This window comes from Columba livia, chromosome 10 (genome assembly GCF_036013475.1).
Source record: "Columba livia isolate bColLiv1 breed racing homer chromosome 10, bColLiv1.pat.W.v2, whole genome shotgun sequence".
NCBI classification, from domain to species: domain Eukaryota; kingdom Metazoa; phylum Chordata; class Aves; order Columbiformes; family Columbidae; genus Columba; species Columba livia.
The window spans coordinates 12767474-12794605 of record NC_088611.1 but is presented as its reverse complement, the minus strand read 5'-3'; the positions used below and the strand labels follow the sequence as shown (position 1 = coordinate 12794605).

General features: G+C 48.3%; 1 protein-coding gene and 1 long non-coding RNA gene across 14 annotated transcripts in view; one reads left to right on the top strand and one right to left on the bottom strand.

Annotated features, from left to right (window-relative positions):
* FOXP1 (forkhead box P1) overlaps positions 1-3261 on the bottom strand; it is a 383604-nt gene extending 380343 nt beyond the window's left edge. For 5 of the 13 annotated variants that reach the window (XM_065075374.1, XM_065075367.1, XM_065075382.1 and 2 more), the window contains exon 1: positions 2336-2496. The gene's annotated coding sequence lies outside the window, so the exon portion shown is untranslated. Of the gene's footprint in view, positions 1-1050; positions 1467-1568; positions 1711-2335; positions 2497-3121 lie in introns of those variants that run through there. The other 8 variants (XM_065075369.1, XM_065075385.1, XM_065075387.1 and 5 more) reach the window with 4 other exon arrangements.
* Positions 1779-17450, top strand: LOC110356101 (uncharacterized). Its single transcript, XR_010475093.1, has 3 exons — positions 1779-1870; positions 12604-12676; positions 13765-17450. It is a non-coding gene; the product is annotated as an uncharacterized LOC110356101 (long non-coding RNA).
* The last annotated feature ends 9682 nt before the right edge of the window (positions 17451-27132 follow it).

Here is a 27132-nt window from a genome sequence, read left to right as displayed (position 1 = left end):
TTATCCTTTGGTTTCACAACAAAGATCAGCATTTGTAATGGTCCATTTCTGCATAAGTGAACATATAGCCTCGCTGCCTGATCGAATAGTCCAGAGCTTTCAGTGAGGCAGCTCCTGACAACAGCCCAGCAGCAGCTTTGTTTGATCTCTCCTGCCTTCCTTAATCTGGGTTGTCAAGGTTCACTTGTTGGAGGCTGTTTACTTTACTTTTTCCAGAAAAAAAAAAAAAAAAGAAAAAGAAAAAAAAAAAGTGATTTTTTTTTTTCTGTCTCTCATACAATGACTAATCCAAAGACTAAAGGGGAAGAATGCTGCCAATGCAAGATGTTAAAGCTACAATACCTTTTTGCAATGAGATTTTAGCCGACACCTTTTGAATGGTAACTAGTGAAGAGCTTCCTCCCCCAGTGCCCTGGTCCATTCAGTATGGTTGTGAGATAGTTCACATAAAATGTGCAGGGGAAAAGATTCAGAGAAAAAATTGAAACCTGTAGCCTTGATTTCCCCTTCTTCCCCCAAATCTAGTTGCAGAGATGCACAGTACCTCCTTGCTTACACTCGCTTCTCTGAGAACTTGAATAATTTCAGGCTCTCTCAAACTTGCAAAAAGTAAGAGCTCCTCAGCAGTAACAGAAATGGTGAAAATAACACTAAATCGAGTGAAACGCCTATTTTCCCACTGCCGAAATATTACAGAAAACCGTGGATTAACAGCACAAGCAGCAAGTTTCTTCGACGACATTCTTGAAACTTTGTCTAATTAAGAAGCTGTCATTAGTGACATCAACATTTGGTCAAAGCAGATAAAATGCAAGTTTAGAAAAACTATATGGAAACACAGTTTAGAGAATTGTTTTAATATTTATGACCATCCAGCACCCTAGAAATCAGCAGGCTACATTGTGTAGACGACACGCTACAAGCAGTATACATACATTACTCACTCAAAGAACAGTTACTAAAAATGAAACCTTAAACTTCTGAGCACAGAAGTTGGTCTCCAGCTTCTCTAGAGAAGCGGCTCTGAGAGCGCTCGCAGGCGGCAGATACCTCGGGTAGGTACGGGAGGGCTGAGCGCTGCTGCTGCTGCCAGCCTTGGGGGAAACCGGGGGAAAAGGAGGAAGAAAAAAAAAGAAGAGGAAAAAAAAAGTAGTAATCTCACTCGGCTTAGTTCACTCAAAGCAAAAACACGCAATTAAAATCATTACAGCGAAGTGGCAGAAAGAAGACTCGTTAAAATCGCGCCGCTCCGCAGCCAGCCCGGTGATGCTCTCCGCGCCGGGGCCGCCGGATAATTAATAGTTGCGCGGTGGTGGGGAGGGGGCGGCCGCTGCTCCCCGCGCAGCCCAGCCCGCGCCCGGCTGGATGCCTTTTTTTTTTCCAGGAAAAAAAGACCAAAAAAAGAAGAAAAAAGACAAAAAAAAAAAAGCCGCGGGTGGGGGGAGGAGAGAAGCGCGGACACGCCGCTCGGACGCCGCCTGCAGCGCGCACTCTGTCGCTGCCCGGGGCAGGAGATGCTGCGCGGAGCGGCAGGTGCGAGGGGCGCAGCGCGGCGCGGCCCTACTTACCGGGCGCCGGCGGCCTCCCCGGGCTCCGCGGCGCGCAGAGAGCCCCAGCTCCGCCCCGAAGCTCCACACCGCGGCTCTACGCGCAGGAGGGGGACACGTGAGGGATGCGCGGTCCGCACCCGCGCAGGAAGAAGTTGCGCCGGGCTGGGGAGGCGCGGATGTTTATTCAAACACTTGGTCTCAAAAAAAACCTCGAGGGGGGATGGGCGCAGCTGGCCCCGGGGACCCGGGGCGGGGGAGGACACGCGGCGCGGACCTCCGCGCCCGCGGAAGGGACTGCGCGAGCCGAAAGCTGCCAACAGGTGCTGGGGGAGGGAAGCGGCCGGACCCGGCGCCGGGGGAGGAGGGGGGCGCGGCCCCGCCGCAACTTCTTGCCCCGAGTGCTGAAGTTGGGGCGTGCGCGCCCCTTGCGCGGCGGCGCGGGGGGGACCCGGCAGAAAACACGAGGAAAGTGCGGGGGGTGGGGGAAATTGAAAGAGGGGGGAGGGGAGAAAGCGCTGCATCCTACTCTCCGCGGAGGGTGCGCGCAGAGTGAGGCGGGGGGGGGGGGGGATGAAGTTTCCAAAGTGGGCGGGTAGGGGGTGCGAGCGGCTCCGCAGCCCGGGGAAGGGGGGTCCGCATCCGCGCACCGCTGCACCCCCCCCACCCCCCCTTACCGCGCCGGCGGCTGTCGGGGAGGAGGGGGGGCCGGGCACGTGGGGCCGCCGGGGGGAAAAGTGCAACAGCGCCGGAGGAGTGGGGAAAGTATCGGGGGGCGCCGGACTCACCCGCAGGACTCGGCCTGCCGCTGCCCAGCACGGCGCGGCCCCGGCGCGGGCGGGCGGCGGCGCGGAGCGGCGCGGGCTCCCTCTCCGTCCCGTCCCTCCCTCCCGTCCCTCCGGCACGCCGAGCCCGGGCGGCGCGGCGGCGTGCTCCGCCGCTCGGTAAATAACAATAGAGCCCTCCGCTCGGCGCCGCGCCCGCGGGGCCCCGCACGCCGCCCCGCCGCGCCCCCTCCCCGCGCCGCCCCGCGCCCCCTCCCCTCCCCGCGCAGCCCCGCGCCGCCGCCCGCGCGGGCGGGCCGGGGGCGGCCCGCGACACCCCCGCGGAGGGAGATGTTGTTATTTTTTGCTGTTGTCAGTCTCTGACGTCACATCCACCTGCTGGGTAAACAAGGCTTGGTGCAAGGGAAAAATAATAATAATAAAAAAAAAAAATACAGCGCGGTTGGGGGGGGCGCGGAGGGGGAATGAAAGGTGGAAGCTCCGCCAGCGCGGAGTTCCGCGGAGGACGGCCGGGGGGGTGGGCGGGTCGGGGAAGGCGGGGCAGGCCCGCGGGGAAGCGAAAGTGGCCGCGGAGCGCCCTGCGCAGTGCTGCGCGTTTCTGCGCACCGCCAGAGAGAGTTCAACGCGGGGGCAGGCGGACCGGGGCTGCCCCGCGCCCCCCGAGCAACTTTTATGCAATCGTTCCCCACGGCCCCGCCATGCCGCGGGGGCTGGGGGGGGGGGGTGTCAAGCCCGCGTAGCTGGGGGCCGCGGGAGACCTCACAGGATCTTCCGCGGAGCCCGCCTTACCTGCGCGGAGCGGCGAGGCGGGCGCTGCCTGCGCTCCCCCTCGCAGCGCAACGCCGTTGTTGGCGAAACGCTGCTTAGAAACACTGCGCGGGTGCGCAGCGGCGCGCACCGGCCGCTGAGCGGGAGTGACCGACCCGAGGACCGAGCTGAGCGCGGCGCTGCCCCGCGGGGGCTGCCCTGGCCACGGCCCGGGCCGCGGATCGTCATCCCGGTGGGTGCGCGGAGCGGCCCCGCGGAGCGGCCGCGGTGTCGCGGCTTCTTGTGGAGGCGCCCGCGGAGATAGGTCGAGCGGGAGCGATCAGGACCGCCCGGTCCCCGGCTGCCCCCAGCTCCGCGGCTCCGGCGCTCGGCACCGGGAAGTTTAAAATCACCGACGGCCTTAACTCAGATAATGAGCTACCGGCGGCCGTGGGGCTCCGTTGGCAGCGGCCGGACCGCGCGGTGGTTGCGCGGGCGGGAGCGGGTCCGGCCGGGCAGCGTCGTGCCTTCCCCCGGCCGCTGCAGAGAGGCCGGGACCTGCCGGCGGGACCGCGGCGGAGAGAGGGGCCGGGGCCGGTCCGTCGGCGGGCGCTCCGCGGGGATGGAGCCCTTCCTGCCCGGGACCGGGTCGCTGCGAGGCAGGAGTTACTGAGCGACCGACTTTGTTCGGGGAAAAACTCTTTTTCTCCCGCCCGCGGGGACCTGCGAAGACACAGTTTTCTTCCCCTCCTTTGTTTTTTTGGCGATTGCCTTGGGCTTCCCGCAGGACTGACACACAGCTCCCGGGACGGAGAAGGAGCTGGTTTTAAACACCGCCAGAAATGATGCCGACCAGCAAACCGCTCCCGCGGAGAGAACCGCGTCTCCGCGGAGCTCCGCGGCCGCGCAGGGAGCCCGGCCCTCCCCCGGCCGTCCCGGCGGGCTCTGGCGAGCAGGGCCGGGACCGCGGCGCCATCTCTTGGCAAAATCGCTCCATCGGCGAGGGGAGCCGCTCCGGTAGCAATTAACACTTTAAATTACAGTAATAGCAAAGTACTTATGCCTAATTCATTATATTTTAAATAATTAAGAGGGGGGAAATGGCTGCAAATAAATATTTGCGAAGATGATGTTTGCGCCGTACTTTAAGAGTAATCCTCGCAGACCGTCGGGGGAGCGCTGCGGTTGCACGGTCGTGCTGCCGGCGAGGCACGGAGAGCGAAAAAGCACCGGGACCGGCGTGTTTCTGCAGCCCGGTCCTCCCAGCCGAGGTGCGGCAGATAACACCGGGATTGGTGTAGCTGGGGGGGGCACCAGCTTTAAACACAAATACCTTCGTCTTAAGCTTCTATTGTTTAGATTTTTGGGTTCATGTGTTTATTCAGGAGGAAGAAAAAGGGACAAACATGTTAAAATAGAATTCTTTAAACACTCCTCCCTTGCTGTTCTAAAAAATATTTGTTTTATGTTTCATCCTGGAATAAGCATGGCTTATTGGAAACTTCTTCATCTCCTGTTTTTAACTTCGCAAATCTAAACCAGTACATCAGCTCTGTAAAACATGATTAATTCCATAGACAATGCCAGCAGTGGGACTTCTCCCTCCCCCTCTGCCAATGTAGCTGCTAATTGTACTCAAATTGTTTACTGCTGTATTGTTTTACAAGTGCCTGGAGAAAGATGCTTGATATTCCCACCACCAGCAGAACTATCCCAAGAGCAAATGTTTGGCAGATTTTGGCAAGGATATACACAGGCTACAACTGCAGCTTGTTAGCTAAAAAAAAATTATGAAGGTGATGATGCCTGTGTAATTATAGGTGTTACTTGTTTTAAGTCAGAATGTTTTCCAAGCTACTGTAACGCCACACCTCCCATGTCCCAGGAGCCAGGCCTTGGAGTCCTTTCTGCTTTAGTCACTGGTTTACGAGGTTTTGCAGAACACATCACTAGGCTGCACGGCTGGTTCCCAGGCCACTTTGCGCTCCTGCGTAGGTGCAAAGCCCATGTGAGTACTCAGCTGTTATTCTACCTTTTACATCAGACGTGAAAAGTTGAGGTAAATACTATGTACTGCCCCAAAAAGCTGATGGACATATTAAAGAGAAATATTTCACAGCCTGGTTTTATGATTTTCTGACATTGTTTCAGATAAGCACAATGTTCTCACAGTGCTCAGTAGGAGAAGAGAACCTGCGAGTACCCTTGTACCACAGCTTGTGGCAAAACCTGTTCTGGGGAAGTCAATGTTTGCTGCTCTCCCTGTTCTCTGGCTCTGTTTGTAGAGGTGGCAACAGATGCCCTTCCAAAAGGCAGAAGATGCAGCTCTGCCCATCACACAGTATGCATGCAAGGTGAATAACACCAGACATTTATTTTGCCCAGATCTTTAAGAATGGAGAAGGGCTGACTTGCTGATGAGAGGGAATTTTTAAAAGGCATAAATGTCTGGCTTAGAGGCTGAACCCAATGCTATTGGCAGCACTTGCACGAACTGTAGTGGAAGCAGAATCCATTCTCTAACTGGAGAAATACCATTAAAAGATAGAAGTAATGTGACACAGGTGAAGTCTCAAGTTGGCTTCTCTGACAAAAGGAAATATATAAGTAAGTTCTCCCAAATGAGGACTGTAAGCAGACCTACGTAATTTTTAAAGCTAAAGTTTCTAATCTACACAAACTGGCATCTCAAACTCCAGTGCCTGCTCTGCAAACACATTTGCACCCCTCATCTGCTTTTGTTACTAGACTTTCTCCGATTTGCCTGGTCGTGGTGGAGGCCGCGCCTCAGCCCGCACCAAGGATGAGCTGGAGCAGAACCGAGGCTTTGTGCACTGGGAGGCACTGGTGCCCGGCGGGACAGGCTGCCCTGTAAGCACTCCGAGCACCAGAGCCGGGCCTGCTGTAGCAGAGGAGGTGGTGAGCAGCGCGGTGTTGCTCGCCAGGAAGGCATGTTGTTGTTCCACCCCACGGCAGTGTGATCCAGGGAGAGCAGGCTGGCCTCACGCACGGGACAGCACGAGTCAGGCACAAAATTAACTGCATTTTACTCTGTTGCGAGCCCAGGGAGCTCCATTGCAGACAGAGTTGCTTTGGATTTGCATGGATAGTGTAGTAACTTGGGTTCCGGATTTGCTTCAGACTCGTCCAGGTTCCTCAGTGGATGGGAAAGGCTCCTCATGTCTGTACCCACACTAACGGTCTTCACTGCTCAAGGTGTCCCTCCAGCCGCCACCACATCAGGAGCCACCCAGAGATAACTTTTCTATAGCACATTTCCATTTGTCCTGAGGTGCCAACCAATGCATATTTCCTTTTCCTGTGGGGGCAATGAATAGACATTGTATTTGTGTTGGACTATTAATCTGCCTGAATTTGGTAGAGATTCTTAAATGAATATTCATGTGAATTAATGTCATTTAATTCCTATTGCTTCCTGAATATAATTACGTGCTGTACGTGAATTGGCAAACACCACAAGACATCCAATCTTGTTGAAAGTCTATGACCAATTAATTTGAAATAGCACAAGCTGGACACTTGTCCATTGCTGAAGATGCAGAAAGCACTACCCAAGATGCAGCCTGACTTCAGGAAAGGAGATGGGCTGGAGAAGAAGCCAATATAAAAGGAAAAATGTACACTGCAGGAAGCAAACAACGGGATGGGAAATATGATTTAAAAGGTATTTTGATACAAGCTCTTCCCCAGGTATTTGTCCACAGATAGGAACTACACTAAACATTTGTATACTCTTGTGAAATAGTTTTATTTTTTCACATCTCACCCATAGGAAAAAAAAAACAACAAAACACACACACACACAAAAGAAAAACACATCATCTTTCAGGGCCTCCTATTCCTGGGCCTCTTTTGAGACCCCACATCTTTTGGAAGACCTTCAGCACATCCTACAAATAAGAAATGCCCAACTCCAATCCTCCTTCCTCACAGCAGCCCGCCTGCCAAAGTTCATGCTGTTCCTCCAACAATCAAGCAGTAATCAGCTCAGTATTGAAGCAAAACCTGTCCCCAGCATCAGTGCTACCAACCCCTGTCGTAACATAACAAGGACTCTTCCCAAAATATTTGGGCTTGCCCTGTCACAGTGAGAGGCGTTCAAGTTCAGCACTCTGTCAACAATGCCAGGTGTCTCCTGAACCTCCGGCGCCCGAGCCAAGAGAGAGCGCTCAGAAGCACAGGAATAATCATTATTCACATTACTAAAACATAACGGAATGTTTAAACAGATAACGTAACAAAATCCTTCACAGCAAGAAAAATAAAAATACTGTTTATTATTTATCCCAGTCATAGAAAATGAACTCAATCTCCTGGAAAGCAAAAGCAAGGCTCCTTTTTTTTTTTCCTATTGAAACTGACAACCACCAAAAATAAATATATATATTGTGCAGGCTGTGCCCCTTTGAAGGGGCTGATGTTTACTGCAGTTTTTGATAAACCAACTAGCAAATTTAGGGGGAAAAAGGTGACTCAAAACCAAACACAAACATCTAAAAAAAAATTGGTGAAACAAAAATTCCAAGAACAATTTAATTTTGAGTCAATCCAAAGATTTCATTTCAATTTTGATTTTTTGGGGGAATAAGAAAAAAGACACACACCCCCTTGCTTGAAAATAAAATTAAAGGACATTTTGAACACAAAGTAGTTTCAAAATGAAAAATCAAAGTGTTTCATGTCAGAAGTGTCAAAACTAACAGCTTCAGCATTTGTCAGAGCTTTTTTGAGTTTTTATAAATGACAAGTTTGGCATGTGTGCACAAACCGTTTTGGTGCTGCTGAATCTGCATTTTTACATGCAAAAAAAATATGGTTGGGTGAAATGTTCTGCACAGAATTGCCATTCCCTTTGTGCAGAGGCCAGCAGCGCTCTCTCCTGATGGCTACACTGGGACAGAGCCTCACTGCCGCCTCTCAGCTCCTCTTTGGCTAATCAGTATTTTCCCCATGCAGTGTGCAGCATTTCACAGGCCTGGTCTTCTCCAGAACTAGTTCCCTGGCTAGTGGCAGGAGAGGTACAAAGGTTCAGAGAGGCCAACTGTGGCTTGATGTGCTGCTGTGTGACAGGCTGCCTCAGACATGCTCTAAGGTGATATTAGGTAATGTATTAATCTGGCTCATTAGAACCTTAACAAAGTTGCAGGTTAAGCTCCCTTTAATCAGCTCACTGCGTTCCCAAAGTGAGGGGTTTCAAAAAGTGTTTACTCCCTAGAAGTTTGGAGAGGTTTCAGTCAGGTTTACAACTCACCTAGCAGGAAGGCAAGGGTGAAAATAGAAGTATATAGCACCTGAAATATGCATTTACTTGAAAACGTCTGACTTACATAAAATGCTATTGCTATAAAAATTCACCACAAAGCATTTGCAATATTAGCAACTGAATGTATTCTTGCTATGAAACCATCCAGATTGTGCATGTATGCTTCCAGCATAGCTGCCTTTGCTGCAGGCTTAGGACAATGCCTAGTCCCAAGGGAAACAAAAAAAGTCCTGCATTTGCTTCTGCGGAGAACAGACACCTACCTGCCTTTTGCTACCAGATTTCTGTAACACTTTCTACATCTCTCGACAACACCACTATTTTGACAACTTCTAATTAACTCAGTCTCAGGATCTTTGAAGCTTCTGTAGAAAACCAATGTACTTCTGTAGAGCAAGAGCCCACATTCAAAACACCATCTCCTCCTCCAACTTCCAGGACAGCCTTTAGTTTCCCAGAGCTCCAAAACCTGGTCATACATAGTCTTGACTCTGCTGAAAGCTGGACCAGCTCCTTCTCTGCCCTTCCCAGAAGGCAGTAATGGAAGCAAGCAGAGATAGAAACAGGTTTCTCAGATCTTGTTGGCATTTCTGGGACTGCTTGTACTGCTGTGGAGGACACACAGAAATCCCTGTGAGGACATGCCACACTTTCAGCTTGTAGTGGGACAACCAGTGTCCTCACTCCATGCCCCCCTCTCCTCATGCGTTAAGCATCTCCTGTGAAGGAGATGCAGTAATTGCAAGTTTCCCCATGAAGGATTTTCTGTTGATGCTGTCTCAAGAGTGTACTATGCTGAAATATTATTTCATCTTAATTTTTCCACTATTATGGCTCTTATTTTAATCCAAAAGTCCAACATCAACAAAGATGAAAGGTTTTACTCTAGTTACATATCTATGAAAACAGCAGTCTCCTGTGTCTTGGGAGATAAACACTACCAGATGCTCTAGTAAACACCAGAAAGGGGAGAGAGGAAAAGAAGAGAGTGGCCAGAAGAAGGAAAGGGCTGAAAATAAGTCAGAAATAGCAGAAGAGGAGACCAGAAAAGTAAATTCCTGGTGGTTCTTGCTGTGTGGCAGTGAAGAGGTTAAACCCCAGTACACTGCCATCTCTAGACAGAATTGGTTGTTATTGCATTGATAAAACCCCGGGTTGTGTTTTCCTTGTCCATTTTGACCCGTATCTGACGTTAGCATTGCAAATGATGTCTGCTGCCATTCAACTACTCAAAGTGAGTGGACAGAAACAAGACAGAGAGCTTAGCAAAGACCATACTAATGGAAGGGGTGGGGAAAAGGCTGATTTACATGTAATTAATTATTATTTATGTAAAAAACATATCATTGTGGTGGTTCTTGACATCATTTAAAGCCTCTTTTCAAAAGAGTAGTCTTCCCTGCTAGTGCACTAGTCACCTTTTTTGTGCTGCAAGTATAAATTGTGATATGGCAATAGCTGTGCTGGCCCATCACCACCACTTGCAGGGCTGACATCTGACTGCCCAAAAGAGCTAAGCAGAATAATCCTACCTCCTCCCAAACAGGTGACTTTATGTCATCAGGGCCATGGGAAGTTAGCGAGCCATTTGGTGGGAAATTATCCGACCTAAGGCCAATGTCATGCAGAAGATGACAGAGTTACGCACAGCCATTGTAAAGGAGTTTCAGATGAAATAAATGGATTTTCTTCTGAACTTGTAAAATTATTAACTTATTCATTTGATTTCAGCATCTAATCACAAAATAATTACCTAGTCAACCCCCAAGATATCTTGGCAATGTTGTTCAAGACACAGTTCATCACAGACAAAAGCTCCCACAGGAAGACATCAATCTTCTTCTTGTACAAATGAAACAGATCCACAAAAATGAAGGACACAGCTCCACCCCAGCTCTTTCAAAATTCAGCTGCCTCAGCCATAGCTCCAGTCCAGCTTCCAGACACGTCCCTGTCCACTAGTTTTCACAGGAGCTAGGTCAAACCTCAAGTGCATGGATTACATATGGCAGCATGACCTAATTTATTTGAGCTCCACTGAACAAAATCTATACAGTGGAAAGCTTATTGGCAGTGTCTCACTGGTTCTCTCTAATTTGCCAGAGCTGCTGGGCAGGAAACTCAGTTAACCTCAATGATGGTAGGGACAGATTAAAGGGAGCTGGACTCAAAAACAGGCAGGTCTCAGGCAACCTTCTTAATGAAGAAAAAACAAACCACAGCACTAATTGGAGCAATTGGATGGAGTAGGAACTTTAGCTCAAGCCTGGGAGCGGAGGCAGGAGCGGATGGGATGGGCAGTGCTCATCAGAGGTAGGGATGTCACCTGGACAGATGGTCCCACGCACCCATTGCACTCTCTGCACAGCCCACAAGCTGCACCCAGGGGTGTCCCCAGCCACATCTCCCACACGCCCACTTACACGGCATTGCCTCTGCCCATGCTGTCAGCCCACAGCGGCCCTGCAATGATGTTTTCTGGCTGCTGAGACCTCAGCACCGTGCTGCCCAGCTTCTGGAGGACAGGCAGAGACAGCCCAGGTTTGCCTGCTGTAGGCCATGTAGGCAAAACCAAGAGCACCACAGGTAGAAATCTGCCTGTAAGTATCTCACCTACTCTCCTGCTTTTTAGGCAACAGCACATTTCATGTTCTCCCATTGTTACATTGGTGCTAGGAGCACCAAAACATAGTTAATCCCACCTGCAAGGCCCAAATTTCCCTCCAGACATACAATTTTGTCCCAAGCAAACAATTTCCAAACAGCATTTCATTCAGCCCTTGCACACGCCAGCTGTGGTAGCATTTTCATTCTGGGTGAAACAGCTTTGTCCAGCCTTGCCCAGTTTAAGAATGAACTCTAATACCATCCAGGGCTCTGATAACCTGGTTGGAAGGGCTAAAAAAAAAACCTCCTGATATATAATCGTCTCCCCTTCGCATTACTTGTTTTATCAAAAGCAGCAAAAGGTACTGTAATCAGCTTGAGACCGAGAAAACTCAGCTCACAAAGAGCACACTTGGCACAAGGAAATGTTCTAATCTCTTGCAGCAGGCTCCAAGAAGGTCAGCTTGCCTTGCTGTCCTCTCTGTTTCAGACTTCAAATGCTTTCCATTTTGGATTTGGTATTTTTTGCCTATATCATCATCAACACATTCAGGTTTTTTGTTTTAAGTTTTTGTTTTGTGTGGGTTTTTTGTTTGTTTGTTGGTTAAGTCACATTTACCATAGGAACAAGTAGGCTGATATCTCTATGTTCCAACCTTTGAACTTCATAAAACTGAATGAGGTCAGTAAAGGGGTTGGTTTTTGTAGTGAAATTAGCACAACCGTAGAGCAGAAACATTATCAGAGCTGCCAAAAAGCTTTCTTTATCTGGTTGGTCTAGAGACCAGATGTTTTGCTACAAATTCTCTGGCTCTCGGTGGTTCGCAACTGCTCTCTGCCATCTTTGCACATCAGTTGTCTGCAGAGTGAAGACAGTGTTTTGAATCTCAGCAACATTTCAAACTTTAAGGAGTGCTATTATTTCTGCTGTGGGTTTTTCAGAAAGAAATAAATATTTCAATGGGAAACCTCACACCCAAGAACCTTCTGGCTGTTTATTCCTACACAGGGTAATTCTCAGACTAACACATTACAGCTTCCACCCTGATACCGTGAGAGTCAGAGGCACATTTCCATCAACCCTCTGACTTCGTTAATCACATCAAATAATTTGTTTATGAAGTTCAGTTCTACAAAGCCCAACCTGGAAGCAGGTATTCATCCTCCCAGATACAAGCACTTCTGCTATAATTTTTTTTAAAGTCAAAACTGATCTTTATCTACAAAAGGCCGGAGCAATAAGTATTTAGTGTGTTTAGAAAACACGGCTCTTTCACCACACCTGCAGCCCAGCTGCCAACTTTCAGCCATGTGGACTCTCCACTGCTCCTGGAGACACCGATGCAGTAAACAAAGCATTTTTCCCTGGCTTCCCTTGTCCCAGGTACCTCTCCCAGATGTCTTTACGTACTCACACCCTAAAGGTCTTCGTACAGGTCCTTTTTCCATAGCATTTCCAGGGACTTGGATTGGGTGGCAGTGGTGGGTGTTGATGTCATCCTGTTAATGACTTTCCAATGGATGCAGAAGAGACTTCACTGTTGAACAAGAACAGGACCCATTTCAGGAGTTACTCCTAAGATTTAACCCTCCTCCTTGATGTAAGAGAGAAATTAAATCTTGTCTTTTTCAGGCTTCTGAGAGAAATTTGTTACAGGACCCGAATCTGCAGCTGTCTCCCATGAGCTGCTTCTACCTGACTGAAGGTAATGTTCTGTCAGCCTCTCCCTTGTCATTGCCAGTGTTCATTTTGGTCATAGCAATGTCGCCAAACAAACAAACTTCAAAGCAAAAAGCTACGCCAGAGCGAGGGAGACACACGTGGGGGTGAGAGAACTGGGATAATGAAACTCACAGCATCACCCTGGTGCCAACAACCCTGTGCTTTTTGCCTCTAATTTCTGCAGTTTCTTGGAATTGTTTCAATTTGGAGATGAAAGGAACAGGCAAGGGTTAAATCAGAACTGCCATCCCCCATCCCCAGTCTATTCACAGCAGAAGGAAATCTGTCTCTCTCTCCCCCCCTCAGCATCCTGTCTCTGCTGCCTTGGAAAACACACAAATCCCTTACAGCTTCCTGAGGGGCAGAGACCTCAGCCCACTCCCAACCTTCCTCCATCCCTGTGGACCCTGCAGCATCCTGGTTTCCCCATGGCAAAATGTCCTTCTCGGGGGTCTCTCTGTGCCACAGCAGCTCCTTCCCTCCCTCCTGCCTGGCCAGAGGAGCTGCTCTAGCAGCACCAGCTTGATCTCCTGGGTGTTACCCCAGCAGCTGCTCACCCTGCCCAGGTGCTATTGTAGAACTTGTCCTTGGATGCAGCAAATACCCGGCAGCTACCACAGCTCTTCCTCGATCACAGACTGAATAATTCCTAAGTGGGTTTTTTCCCCCTTGTCACCCTTACCAGGTCGACCCCAATGGCTTGTTTTCCCTTTTCTGTCTACAGTTGATGTGCATGACCATAAGGGACTTGAAAGTGCTCCCTCAAAGTTGTCCCAAGCTCATCCAATGTGTACCCCACTGGGTGCCCAAAAGTTTCCCCATCCCAATGATGCTTACCCTGTGGCTCCGGGGAGCCAAGACATGCACATAGCAATCTGGAGATGCGGAACCCACAGGCAAGTTTCAATGTTAAACCAAGTAACCCAAGCCTCGGGAAGTCCCCCAGAAGTCACACAGATATCATTGCTTTCCCTACATGGTCGTTGGGTACCGCCAAGCACACCTGCCTCTCCGCTGAGCAGAAAGGCCAGCTCCAGAGCCACAGGTCCTCACTCTCTTCCCCTCCAACAGGCTCAGAAAATGAAACAGCCACCCAGCTCTCCCTTGAGATGCAGGAGATGGATGCTATGAGAAACCTCAGCACCTATGAAGGCTCAGCGTTGCTCAGAGCACCCAGAAGACATCCAACTTACTACAACCACATGGCACAGCACAGCCCAGAGGTGCTTGATATCCACACCACAGCATCACCTCAGAGCTGTGGCCACGCTAATAAGTGTGGTTCGAAGCATGAAACGGCCATGCTACCTTCGGTCCATGAGCTGGAGCATGCTGCTGTCAGCTCTAGGGCCTCCAAATCACATGCCATATGTTACTCACATAGAGTCATGCCCTGAGAACGCTTCCAAAGGGCAGGTACTGCACACTTAGCATCCACGTGGGGAATCTGTGCAATGTAACTAGGGCACTGGGAATTCACACCCCAGCTCTCTGTGCTGCAACTTGTCCGTGGAGACAAACCCTGCATGGCTTCTTCCAACAGTCCTGGTCATCGGGGAGCGGCACGGAGAACTACAGCCTTGCCAAATCTAAGCATTCAAAATCATGAGTCACAGTTTCCAAAAATTATCTAACTAGTATTTAAAAATAAATAAATAATAATAATTCTGGGTTTTTATCGTATTTCAGATGACACACAAAAGTTTCTCCACAGTCCTCAGTACTAGAAACTCAAGGAAAAACAAATATATGGCAGAAAGCAGAAGCTGAGATTTTCACACATCCTTACAATTCCAGAAATTGGATCTTTAAGGAAAAAGTCCCAAACAATAAAAACCAAAAGGCTTATGATATAACTATTATGATTTGACTAGCAGCAGAAGCAAAACATCATGATTTGACAAACCTCAACTGGACAACTCAGCTCAAAAACTTGGAGAAAGAAGGTGAAACATTCCAGCATAATTTTGGCTGCCAAAACAACAGAAACAATTGTGCAAAACTTCAACACAAGAAAAAAAATTAATGAGATTTGTTCCACTTTTATGAACTCAAAGACAAACAGATGTTGACAAAAATATGTTGCAAAGAGTTCTTGCTGTTGTTCAGCCCAACCCAAGTTGCAGCAATGCAAATGCATCTCTTGTTCACTGTCTCACCCCCTTTGCTCTCGCTTTTCACTCACACAGAGCAGCCAGTGTCTTTGCACGCTGTGTGTTCTTTCACATCTTTTACCAATACAATGGGTTTAATTTCAGTCTCTTGTACACCATGCTGACAGTGGCAATTATTCTTATTTTTTCTGCAAGAACATACCTGTACTGGGTACTTCCCAGAAAGAGCCACAGACTCCATTTCAGAGGTACATGAAAAATCCCCACTCCTTAGTAACATCTGCACTTTTTAATATGATCCTACAATTTGGACTGCAACTACCAAAGGGCTCAGCTGGCTTCCATGCACTACTTTCTGTCCTCTCTTAATACTGAAGCAACTCTTAATTTTATTTACTCTAGATTATAACTGTAGAACCTAAACTAAATGATGCTGAGATCCATGAGGTGCTCTCCTGGAAAAAGGTTTCAGAAATGGATCCCATGTCCAAATTGAAGATGATGCCAGCAATGGTTTCATTTCAAGGCAATCCAGATGTTCAGTAAAGTGATTAGGAAGTGGTGTGTATCAAATATAAGATACTCTGCATTGAACTAATGCATTTATTTGCTCTGAATGGTTTTCCAGTTCAAGGCAGCACTTTGCCTGTCACAAGTAAAGTGCTTTGACAGAACACATGGATATTTTTGCTGCTTAAACTGAGCCAGCAAACAGAACAGCCAGCAACTCCCGAGTCTCAAAAGAGTCCAAAGTAGTACTGTCATTCTGATATATGTATTTCCTGGTCAACTAAATGCAGGAGTTCATGTCCCATTTGTCAGCGTCCTGCATATCCAGGGCCAGGAAGCAAATAGGCATAATGTTATCATGTGATCATTGAGTTTTTGCCCTATTACTGGCTAGCAAGTGTCCAGAGTGTCACTAAAATCAGGTAATATGCCTCTTTGCTTTGAAGAATTGAGGCCAAGAACTTGTCCCAGCTATCAGTGGTGCAGCACCTCGGCCCAGCACTCTGTTTGTCCCAGTGCTGTCCCCAAGCTTGGTGTCCACACCTGCAGGCACAGGGCTCTGGTATATAACCCAGCCTCAGGTGTGTAACTGTAACAAGGTAGGCAAGACCTGTCCAGAGCTAGCAAGAGGTGGTAAAGCCTCATCTCAAACTACTGTAGAGCACAAGTGCCTCCTGTCTCTCCCATAGGGACCTGTTGGTGGTTTATCATTCCCTTCAAGGAAGAGGAATGAGGATGAAGAACAGCTGAGAAAGTTAAACAGGTGATCCCCCTGTTTAGGGGGATATTTAATATTCTGAGAGAATATTAATATTTAATAATCTGAGAGAAAGTGTAGCCCATTTCTCCTTCCTCGTTGTCAGAGAAACCTTCAGTCAACACACAATTACCCCTGCTGCCTTGGCTCTCTAGGGAGAGTTACAGAGGCAAGGTCCCCAGGCAATCACAAACACACTAAAACCAGAGGCATCACATCCTCTGCTAATGGAAAACACTGTAGCTCCATCCAGCTCAGAAAAGGCACCAGCTACCCGATCCCATCCAAATGCAGCATCCACAAACATGGGCAGGATCTTCTGCACTGTCAGGGTCCCTTTTGACTTTGGGCCTGTGTCTGTTTTTCTCACTCAAGTTGCACCTTTAGTTGTGAACATGGGAAGAAAAAAAAAATCCAGATAAGAGAATGCAGCTGGGTTGTAATTTGTAGTTTCACAGTCCTCCGTGGATAAGCCCCAACACAATACATCCATTTGCCTGCAAATTGAGAATTGTGTTAAACCCACGGTAGTTCTGATGTAACAATATCTTCATGCTGAGAAACTTGAAGACTGCTGAGAAATACAGCACTTAAGCAGAACAAAAAGCAAATTCCCAGCAGCACCTTCCGCCCCCATGTTTTTATTGAGTTTTAGTAGAAAAGAATTCAAAAATACAGAGGGCCTGCAGACCAGACTAGGCATTGTCTGCATTAATTTGGGGTATACATTACTTTCAGCTGATATTCAGATGAAAAATTAACCCGGCATTCCTCCACAGTTTGTGATTTCATGAGCAAGTTTTGCAGACACGTCTCTACTCCCGGACCTGGTGCTCTCAATGATTTCCACTTGCGCGTGCACATGGGAAAAGGAGGAACAGCTCTGCGTGTGTGTGTGCACATTGGCAAGACAGTCTCCCAGATGAACAAGGAACATGCAGAATACTAGCAGCCCTGAACTCAAGAGAGGTCTGGAAAGGGTGGTGATAACATGGCTTTTCACAGCAGAATCTGGTCGCCAAGATACCTGTTCTGTTTCTGGCCATGCAAAAAGCAAATCTCAGAAACTGATTTAAGTGGCATTAAGAATTTTCATTGGTAACTGGAGGAACTAGAACCCACATCTTCCTGCACATCAGGGAGTGTTGGACTCCTCTGTCTTAAGTGATTTGTAAAGTTTTTTTCCAAAGGTTATTCCTTGAGGCAAGAACAAACGAACAAAATATTCAGGTTAAAGGTAACAATACTCCCAGCTGCTCTTATCCCACTATTGCAAGATTTTTATTCTCAAAATACCTGACTTTTTAGCTGTCATTTCATTAGGTTGTGTAGAATGCAAAACAGAGGATTGTATTTATAAAGATTTATCAATGGAACATATTTACATTTTCTAGCTTATTTCTGATGGAACCCAGGTTTTTAGCAGCCATATATACATTCAAACACCTAAGGCCCTCCCTTGCACCAGAGGTTACAAAATTGAGCCACTTCTCCCAAGAAATTCTAGGGCCAGCAAACTTTGCTTTAACAAGCAAAAGCTCCATCTTTGAATGGGAGGGAGAAAACACGACTGTGGGAGGATAACAGGGCATCAGCTTGGCCCTGCTGAACAAAGCTCGTGGTCACCACTCCATCCAGACACCTTCAGCAGCAATCCCACATGTTTCACCATCCTGGAAGGACAGGTTCCCCCTGCCAGCCACACTGATGCCCATGGAGCAGGTCTCCAGGCCCTGCAACACCACCAGAGTGCTCCTGCCTCCCAGGGAAAGGCTGATGCTCTTCTCCAGTTGTACCACCACCATCACCCAGCCACTCAGGAAGTACCACCACAAAACTCACCCAGCCCTACTACTAAACCCTGCAGCCTCCCAGGACATACAGATCACTCTTGACCTTGCCAAAACTGCTTCTTTACCAGTGTCTCATAGCAGTTCCTTCCCAGCAGCCAGTAAGCCCCTCTGAGCAGAGCCCAAGGAGAAAAACCTACCTCTCCACCACAACACAAGAGCTTCTCCCTCAGCTTCAGTCCAACCAGCTTTGATGTGTAACTGGCAGAGTGATGAAATGTGTGGGAACCCTTTCTCAGGGGTTCCCTTTCCCCTTCAAAGCCACCCTCTCTAGGGGAGAGCTGACCATCCTCGTGGGCTCTTATAGCCTTGGTGAGCTCTAGGAAAACAGCTCTTGCAGAGAACACAGGTCAGGCCCATCCTCTCATCTGCTCACAGGTGTAAACACTTTTCTTTCCTGAGCAGGTGTCAGAGGTTGCAGAAACACTGTGTGAACCATCTCCCTACTCTCCTTCCTCAGGTGGGGTGGCTGGCAGAAATACAGGGTCCTCAGCTCCAGGCATTCTTGTCTGGACCAACACCTTCCAGCTAAAGGAGCTTTATATACACCCTGCAAAAGCAAATCATTGGGTGGGAAATGAAAATCAAGAAGGAAAAATATATATGTTTCTGATTATTCTACCCTAATGTTGTGTTCTGTCATTATGGCAGATTGCTTAATTGTGCTGCTGATTACTTTTCCTGAATTCTTCCTACAGCTGTGGTTTTTGCAGTGCCGTGGCAACACTAATTAGCAGGAGGAATGTTGCCTTAAATTTTGTTACAATATATACACGTAAAAAAGTAGAAATTCTCGGCATTTACTTACTTAGTCCCCCTCTCTTGTTTATTTAACTCATCTCACTCCCTGTTCATCTCTCCCTCCTGTAAACTGCACCTGGGCAAAGGTGCAGAGGTTGCAGGCAGACACATCTCCATAGCTGTGATCCCAGACAGCAGTTTAGGTCAGTCCTTTTCCACCCCACAAAATTCACCTTGTACCACAGTCCAAATGTGCATTCACCATAGGATGGGCTAGCCTTCGCGTGTGTTTGCTACTAGGAATTAACTATATACTTTGCAATATGCAAAATAAGATGGAACATCTGCAAGATGCTGTAATCTTACTGCACATTTAGACTCCACATTCTTAATGATCCATCACAGAGAATGATTTGATGTTGTTTAACTCTTGTTTCACTAAACTGTGGCATGCATTTGCCCTGCTTGTTCTGCAATGTATTCCTGAAATATATCCACTCGCTAAGGGTAAATGCATCTTATTTTGTGTAAATTAATGCTGTGACATTTTAATTTTGGTTTCGGTTTGGGTTTTTTTTGTCCTTAAATGCTAACTGCCAGTTCAGCCAACCTTCCTCTTACCCCTTCCCTTCATCCTCTTTCCAGCAGATGTAATGGAAAGAGAGCAGTTCTTCTTCATTCAGAAGCATGTATGGAGCTCTAACAGAAGTGATTTTAAGAGGGTTCAGAGGGGAAACCCACCAGTATAGGACTGTTGGGACTAGCAGCAAAATTTGGGGCGGGGGTAAGCAGCGCATGGGTGCTGTTTGTAGGATTTACCTGTCTCTGAAGTGACTGCTCCATTGGCCTGAACTAGTACAGCACTTTTTCTCCTTCTCTTGCACATTTAACTGTGGCCTGAGCCAGCACCTTGGCTGTGACCTGGGGCCAGCCGGCTTTGTTTAATCAGCATTTTAACCCTCAAACACAGGAGGGTTTTGCTGTGGCTGCTTGAGACTACAGCTATTCCGTCAGCGCAGTTTGGGTTTGACTCCCCGGGAGCTCGCGCAGCCCACACGCCCCAGCGCAACCACCTCACTTCCCAGGAAAGGAAACTCAGGTGGGATGAGAAACCTCTTCAGGCGCCTTTGCTGCCCAGCAAGGCAGAGGCTGAGTCACGAGTGATGCTTGTGGAGCGGCTGCCTATTGCTGTGAAAGTTCGGTAGCTCAGCCGCCTTCCCCCAGGCAGCCCTGCCTGCGCCCAGAGATGTGAGCGAGAGATGGGTGTTTCGGTTCATCAGCAGCACCGAAAACTAAAGATGAAGCAAATCAAAAGCAGGTTGGGCTGAGGTGTTTAACAGACCGAAACCCCAGGCGAGGAACGTGGCTTGGCTCAGCTTAGCGACTGCACTGGGTGAGAAGTGTCCAAAACTCACTGAAACGGAGTTTGACCATCTGAAAGCTGGGAAAGAAATCAGAAATCTGGCTACAGTCAAGGGCAGCTCATTGAGTCCCATTTATAAGCAAGAAGCCAACCTTGGGGCTCAGAGCAAGTGCTCGAGGAGCAGAGGCTACTCAGACACAGATGTCTCGGAGGCAATTCTTTATGTGTGTGCCCAAAATCCATCAGCTTCTTCCTGCATACAGTTTTCCACCAATCTATTACTCCTGAAACGCTGCTAAAATGACTTGAACAAATACTGCTGCACACTAGGACAAGGACTTCAGAATGCATCACACCGATCAAATTCAGCTGTACTGGTGGCACAGGGTGTGTGCAGAAAGCCTGGCATCTCTTGGGCCTCCTACATGCTCTTAAAAGGAGCAGACAGCACGCGCATGGCCAGCCCCGTGGTGCCGGAGGCACTGGGCTTGTTCTGAGCCTTCCATGGAACTGCTTGTGCATGCTTAGAGGGCGAGGTCAGTGTCTCTGGACATCTGGCAGCTCCCAACAGGCTGCCAGACATTGGGAAATCTGAGACAAATACACAAAAGCCTCCAAATCTGCTTGTACACAGCATTCAGGTGGAAAATGCCTGGGAAAACCTGCATGGATGGTAACCTTCCACTCTGCAGCCTGCTTTGCTTTAGCCACGACTGAAATGCAACCAGTCCTGCAATGCCTGACATTAGTACAGTCATTGCTCGTTAAAAATGTTTCTTCCAGGTCCTGCTTCAGAGCTCAGGCTTGGTTTTTTTGGAGAGAGTATCCCTGAAGAGAATGCATGGCACATCCAGGACAAGCAGCACCTGAGACATCCCTCTGGATCACAGCTGGGGAAGAGGACCAAGGCTTGGGGTTTTGTGGAGGCAAAATTAGGACCTTTATCCCTGAACCCACTCCACTGCCAGGTTCACTAGGGTATTTAGGCAGGGCAGCCTTACTGGACAACTAAATCCCATTCATTTCACTGGACCTCTGTTCACAGGGAGCAGTCCCTACCTAAAAAAGAGCTTGCAGGTGAAGAGCAGCAATGTCAGGTAGTACATATTGTTAAAACCCAACAGCGCATACAGCAGATTATCAAAAACCACCAGCAGATACATGTTCTCTAGGAGAAAAGCCATTTTATCTGCCTGTTCCTAGTAAGTACAGGAAGATGTTTCATGGTCACCGTAAGTATTAGGGTTGAACAATGTTTGGCTATATTAATCTGAAGTGCACAGCAGGGAATAAGGTAATTTTTCCCATCCTTCTGATTATATGTAAAAATTTTATATGAGGTTTTTGTGGATTTGATTGCAGCAACTTGGGATGGTTCCCAATTTGCTTCTCTCTCAGGACAGTTTTTCTGGATCAGCTGCTAGCGAGCCCTGGTGGAACACATGATGTTAAACATTTGTTGCTTTAACATTTAAAACAACCTAGAGAGAGGAGGTCACACTCTGCTGGCACATGGCCCATGTGCAGTGCCTTCGTCATCTCGGAGGCCTTCCTTTAATATCTGCTGCAGCTGAGCAGCAAAGAGGGAGATGGTCCTACAGCTCCATGTTGGCTCAGAGTGACACACGTGCCAACAGAAATCCACACTTTCCTGCCCTGGCACTCTCCTGCTGACAACGTTTCAGTTTGGTTAAGGCAATGACATGTTGGCTGACAACGGCCTCACCCACCCTCTAAATGGAAGCACATGTCAGTCCCTTGGTTACTTAAAGTCTGTATTTCTTTATTAGAGGAGATGCTGCAAAGGACTTGAAAATAATGTTGGCTGCTGTGAACTGTGGTGCCCGATCAATGAGCAACATGACAGTCAATTACCCTTCCACTTTCTGATGGTCCCAGCAATCAGCCTGGATCAATACCTTCAATCTCAATTGATAGCAGATATCAAATTTGAAATAATATGTTTCATTGTTTTGGTAGTACTATCACATTGTGTACAGGCAGCCACCACATTTATTTAACCATTCATTTCACTTCCATCTGGTCCAATCTGGCTGGGTGATGTGCTGTCCAAACGGCTCATGCGCATCCTTTCAGCATGACCACCTGGCCACCATCAGCTCAGCCTGAGCACAGGGGAGCAGCACGACTGCACCTCATCGTCCTGGGGCATCGTTAGTGCAGAATTAGCTACCTGAGAGAGGCTGTGTTGGAGAATAAAGGTTGGGGGGGGAAGAAGTTTAGGCCACCACATCAGGGCAAAAGCATGAAAATCAGGAGAGAAGCTTGAGTTCTGAAGAAAGGATGAGAACTCGGAAGATGCTGCTCCATGGCAGCACCATGTGAGGGGGTCAGCTAGGCTGCAGTGGGGCCATCACAGCTCTTGCTGTTGTCCCAGGCAGGTGGCTTGCTACCCCTCGTGTCCCCCACTTACTCTTCAAGCAGTGACAGCCTCTCGGTGTGCACACATGAAGTCCTTGGCTTGGCAAGAGGGAGGGTGATGGAAGAGCCGGAGGTTGAGCCTGCCTTTGTTTCAGGAGACTTAGCAAACCTTCCAAATATTTGAAGAAGCACTGTGCCAGGAGCTCTCTCAGAGTTTCCTTTAAAGATGCCAGTTCACACAGGCTTTTGTAATTGAGAAGGATCATTTACATTTGTAATGGTTTAAACAAAAAAACATACACACCGGTATGGGTGTGACGAGCCAGGGCCCTCCTGTGGTGGTGATGGCAGGGACAGGACTGACAAGGATAGAAATGGTCTGGGCCAGGGGAGAGCTTCTCTGTACTCCTGCCCTCCCATCCCAAAGCCTTGTGGTCTTTGATTTTGATGTCCCCCATGCATCCCTGCAACCACAGGCTGCATGACATCTCCCTGCCATTGGCACCTGTGGGTGCCTGTGCTGCCTACCATGCCAGACCTGTCCTCTTGGTGGTCCTTCAACAGCTGTCCTTTGTACAGTGGTGCAAGCTCCTCCATGGGATGGCCATTGTAATAAATTTAACAAAAGTTTTATTTTTAATCAAGCAATAAGCAAAGACAGCGCTGGGTGCGGCCTAGAGACCTCAGTCTCCCTTGCGGCACGCGCACACCGCTAATTCAGTTTTCTAGGTTTTATAGTCCATCTCTGGTCCACAGCTTCCAGGTGTAACTTTTCACCTTGCATCATGTGGGCGTTGACTGCTGTGTAGCCAGTTTTGATCACCTTACTTTGGTTACTTATTAGGTAAATACATCAAGCAGAACAAAGCAAGTAAGCATACAAACACTTCTTAGAACTCAAACAAACATCTCCTTATTAGGTAAATACATCAAGCAGAACAAAGCAAGTAAGCATACAAACACTTCTTAGAACTCAAACAAACATCTCCAGGAGCTTTAATGAACAAATATTTCTCAGAACAGGTTGTTACAGCCATGGTGGACAGAAATCACCATGCCAACTTCTGGGGCATTTCTGCCAGGTACATGCAGGCAGATCAGCTGTGAAGCCAAAGGTCTCTTGCGTGCAGCAACTGCTCCCCGCTGGTGAGTCCCAATCCCACAACTTGCCACCATGGTGCTGCCAGGTCCCACAGACTTCACTGCAGGTAACTGGCTTCTTAAAAACGTCATAGCTTGTGGTCAGACAGCCAGGGCTCTTGGCTGCCCCTTAAAAAGATTTGGGGAGAGGTGGTGAAAATAGGAGGGGTATCTGCTGCATCCTTGGAGTAATAGAGAAAATGCTGGAAAACATGAACTCAGGAGCTCAGGATATAGACAGCAAAAAACTCTCTGTCTGAAAAACAGTTTACTAGTGGGGTTGGCTGTAACAGATCTGAGCTGTGGGTCCCCTCATCCTCAGCTGAAACCCTCAGCTCCCTGCAGCATCATGAAGCCCCACCAGACATCTCGGGATACTCTGCACAAGCAAACACCACAAGCCCAGGTCAGGACCATGGCTGACTGTCTGTGTGGAAAGGAGGGGAGAAATATTCAGTTAATCCATTCACCAGCAGGGCTGAGCACAGTACAGCTCCAGTACGTCCTGGGAAAGACCAGTCTGGGTGATGCTGCTCACAGCCATGCGGGTAGGAGGTACTCCCTGTGCACCTTTGGCTTCTTCTGTCCTGGTCCTTACAATCCCTAAATAAAAATATCTAAGACAAGCAACCTCCCAGGGAAATTTGAAAGCCCCAGGATGCTCCTTCAGTCCTTGCAGCCCCAGCGTTGTCCTCGCAGCATCCTGCCCTGCTCTTATCTGGGCACTGGATGCAGGCTACCGTTTTTAGATTATAACCTAATGAAATAGATCCTGATTAGCTGGCTGTGAGTTACTTTGTTTCAGTGCCCACATGCAACAGAGGCAGGAGTGCAGCAGAAAGATAATGGAGATAAAGCATTAGCCCTATGATCACAGCATGGCCAGGAGCCAAGGCGCTCCCCTTTTAATACACAATACTTGTTATGAGATTGAATATCCATTTGGGGGCAGAATTCACCTACTTTCATTTGCACACTCCCCTCTGAAAGCATTGTAATGCTTCACTTATTGGCATTTTATTTTGATGAATAGGCTGCAATTGGGCAAAAATATCCTGAATGGCATTAGGAGAGTCAGCCACGTGACCGTTGGCCCATTTGCACTAAGTATCATCAGTCAAAATTCGTATTACTTACAGGATGCTTAAGCCAGCGTATTTTCCTAACAGGCACGGTCCTCTGAGGGTAGTGCTAAGTGTGCTGGGGACTTCTTTGAAGTAACATAAAGGGTAATTATTCCCCAAAGTCCTATTTGAAAAACACCCTTAAAAACTAAGTTTTATGCCTTTGGAGGAAAAAAAAAAAAGCCCCTGCCTATGCGGTAGCTGTTTGCTCTTCAGAGCAGCACCTGCAGGGCCCAGAGCAGCGCTGGCTGCATGGCTGAGCTTGGAGCCGTGCAGGATGGAGAAATGTCCTTTCTGTACCGAAATGCAGCTATTGCGAGCCGGGGGAGTGGGGAGGGCAGGCACAGAAGAGGAAAGAAAAAGGGACCTTGGAAAATGTGGGTCAAGTTCAAGAGGCTTTTACGTGTATTTTATGTAATAGGCACGGATAACACAGGTCACGGTGCCTGGGAAAGGCAGACCTCGATCAGCAGTTACAGCAACAAAGTCTCTGAGCTCAGATGGATTCCTATGACTCGTCACAGCCATCAAATACCTTCTCTGCTGACAAGCTGGCCCCAGCACCGGGCTCCCCCTTACAAAAGCCCTTTTCCTACCGGTGGCCAAGGAAAATGCAGGTCCTTGAGGTGGTCTGCACAAGCACCCCTTGGTAGTGTTTTGGGGTGATGCTGAAGTTGTAACCACATTGAAAAACACTCATGTGACACGTCTAGCTGCCCCTCAGTGCTGTCCACACCCTGGCACTGTTGCTGCCTGGGCAGCACAGCAGGTTGTTAACACCACCAGCTAACGATGGCAGTTTAACACACCAGCAGGGAAAAATTCTGCTGCTAGCCCCAGTCACCAAACCCTCCTCGTGCCATGGGGCAGGAAAAGGGCATCACCACCCCCAGCCCATTCACATGTATGGGGTTTGCTGGTTTCTTCCAGAATTGCTCCTGACCAAGGAAGTTGTGGAAGCTCAGCCCACTCTTACTCCCTGACTGCAGAAATGCATTTGATGTGCTCTTGTTTACTTTCCAAGAACTAAACTCAGCCAAGGCCCTGTCTGAACACCAAAACCCACATATTTCTAGGTGAGGAGAAGGGGGGGAAAGGCAGCTATTCAGTTCAGCTTAAGAGAAAGAAGCCACTCGCAGAGGCCCCTTCCATGGTTTAGTACTTCTAATTACAATTAATTAGAAATTGGAGCATGCTCCACTCCATGCTTTATGTCTGGCTTTGGGCAAAACAGCTGGCAAAAGTTTTTTTTCAAGTTTGTTTCATTTACTGTGTTAAAGACACCTCCAATGCAATAGAGCTTTGCTAGCAATATGTTCCATGACACTATATGTCAAGGAGGCTTTTTTGCCCTGGTGCGGACACAAAGCGCTTTTTCTGTGGGCTACCAGGAGCACAGACCCACGGACAGGGACCCTGTCCCATTCCCAAGGAGCGATGCCTGGGTGGCACAGCCAACCTCTACCTCAGCTGCAAGCCTGCCCAGCCATGGTAGCTTGTCCCCTTTTCCTACAGCTTTTTCCAAGCTTTATGTGTACTCAAACAAAGGGAGAAGCACACAAGTCTAGTAGAAAGTTATACCATGCCTGTTTTTAACGTGCAGTTATGCTCATAAACCCCCCAGAAATAAAAGACTATCTGAATTTGCCAGCAACAGTTAAAAAAAAAAATTAATTCCATATCCTTACTGCTGTTCATAATTTAGATAACCTCCCCCCCTCTTATTTGCACTGTTTATACATGAATTCCTACAGCATTATGTGCTTTGTGTAAGCAGGGAAAGTCCAGTCCAGACACGGCTCCATGACAGCTCCCCCTGACTAATAGCAGAATTATCCTTACACAAGTCCTTTCTCTTCCTTGGCATCATTCTTCCCAGCGGGAAGGGTGCTGCCCTGCACCCCGCCGGGGTGGGAGCAGCTCAGCCCCGGCGCTGCAGCCGGGCCAGGTCGCTCCATGCTCGATGCTGCAGTGCCATCTTATGGCAGCTCCACCGCCAGCCTTCCACGGGGGAGCGTTGTCTTTCTACTCTTTGAAGGTATTTTCTTATGGAACTGCTAAGGATTTAGATTTAGAACCGCTCCCCCCAAAATCTCCAAAGATTAAATAAGTTTTAAATTACCAAATCTTAAGAGCCTTTAAAGGAGTACAAGAGCAAAGAGATAATGTGCTTTCCTAGAAGATGGTCAGTTTTTCAGTCCAGACTGCTGCTGTATAAACTGTAGCACTATACAAATGTGTGTCTTCCATATTACAGACCATCTCTAGTGGCTCTTTTATTTCAGGAGAGAAAAACAGAAAGAAGATAAAAACTGTACTTAAATCTGGAAGCCATTGCAGGCTTCGAGCTGTAAAACTATTGCAAATGTTGAACTTCCACTCCCACCTCCTCACAGCTCTGAGAAGTAAAAGCCAGGGGGTACCAAACACAAAGAGCAACCCCAGCTCCATCTGGCAC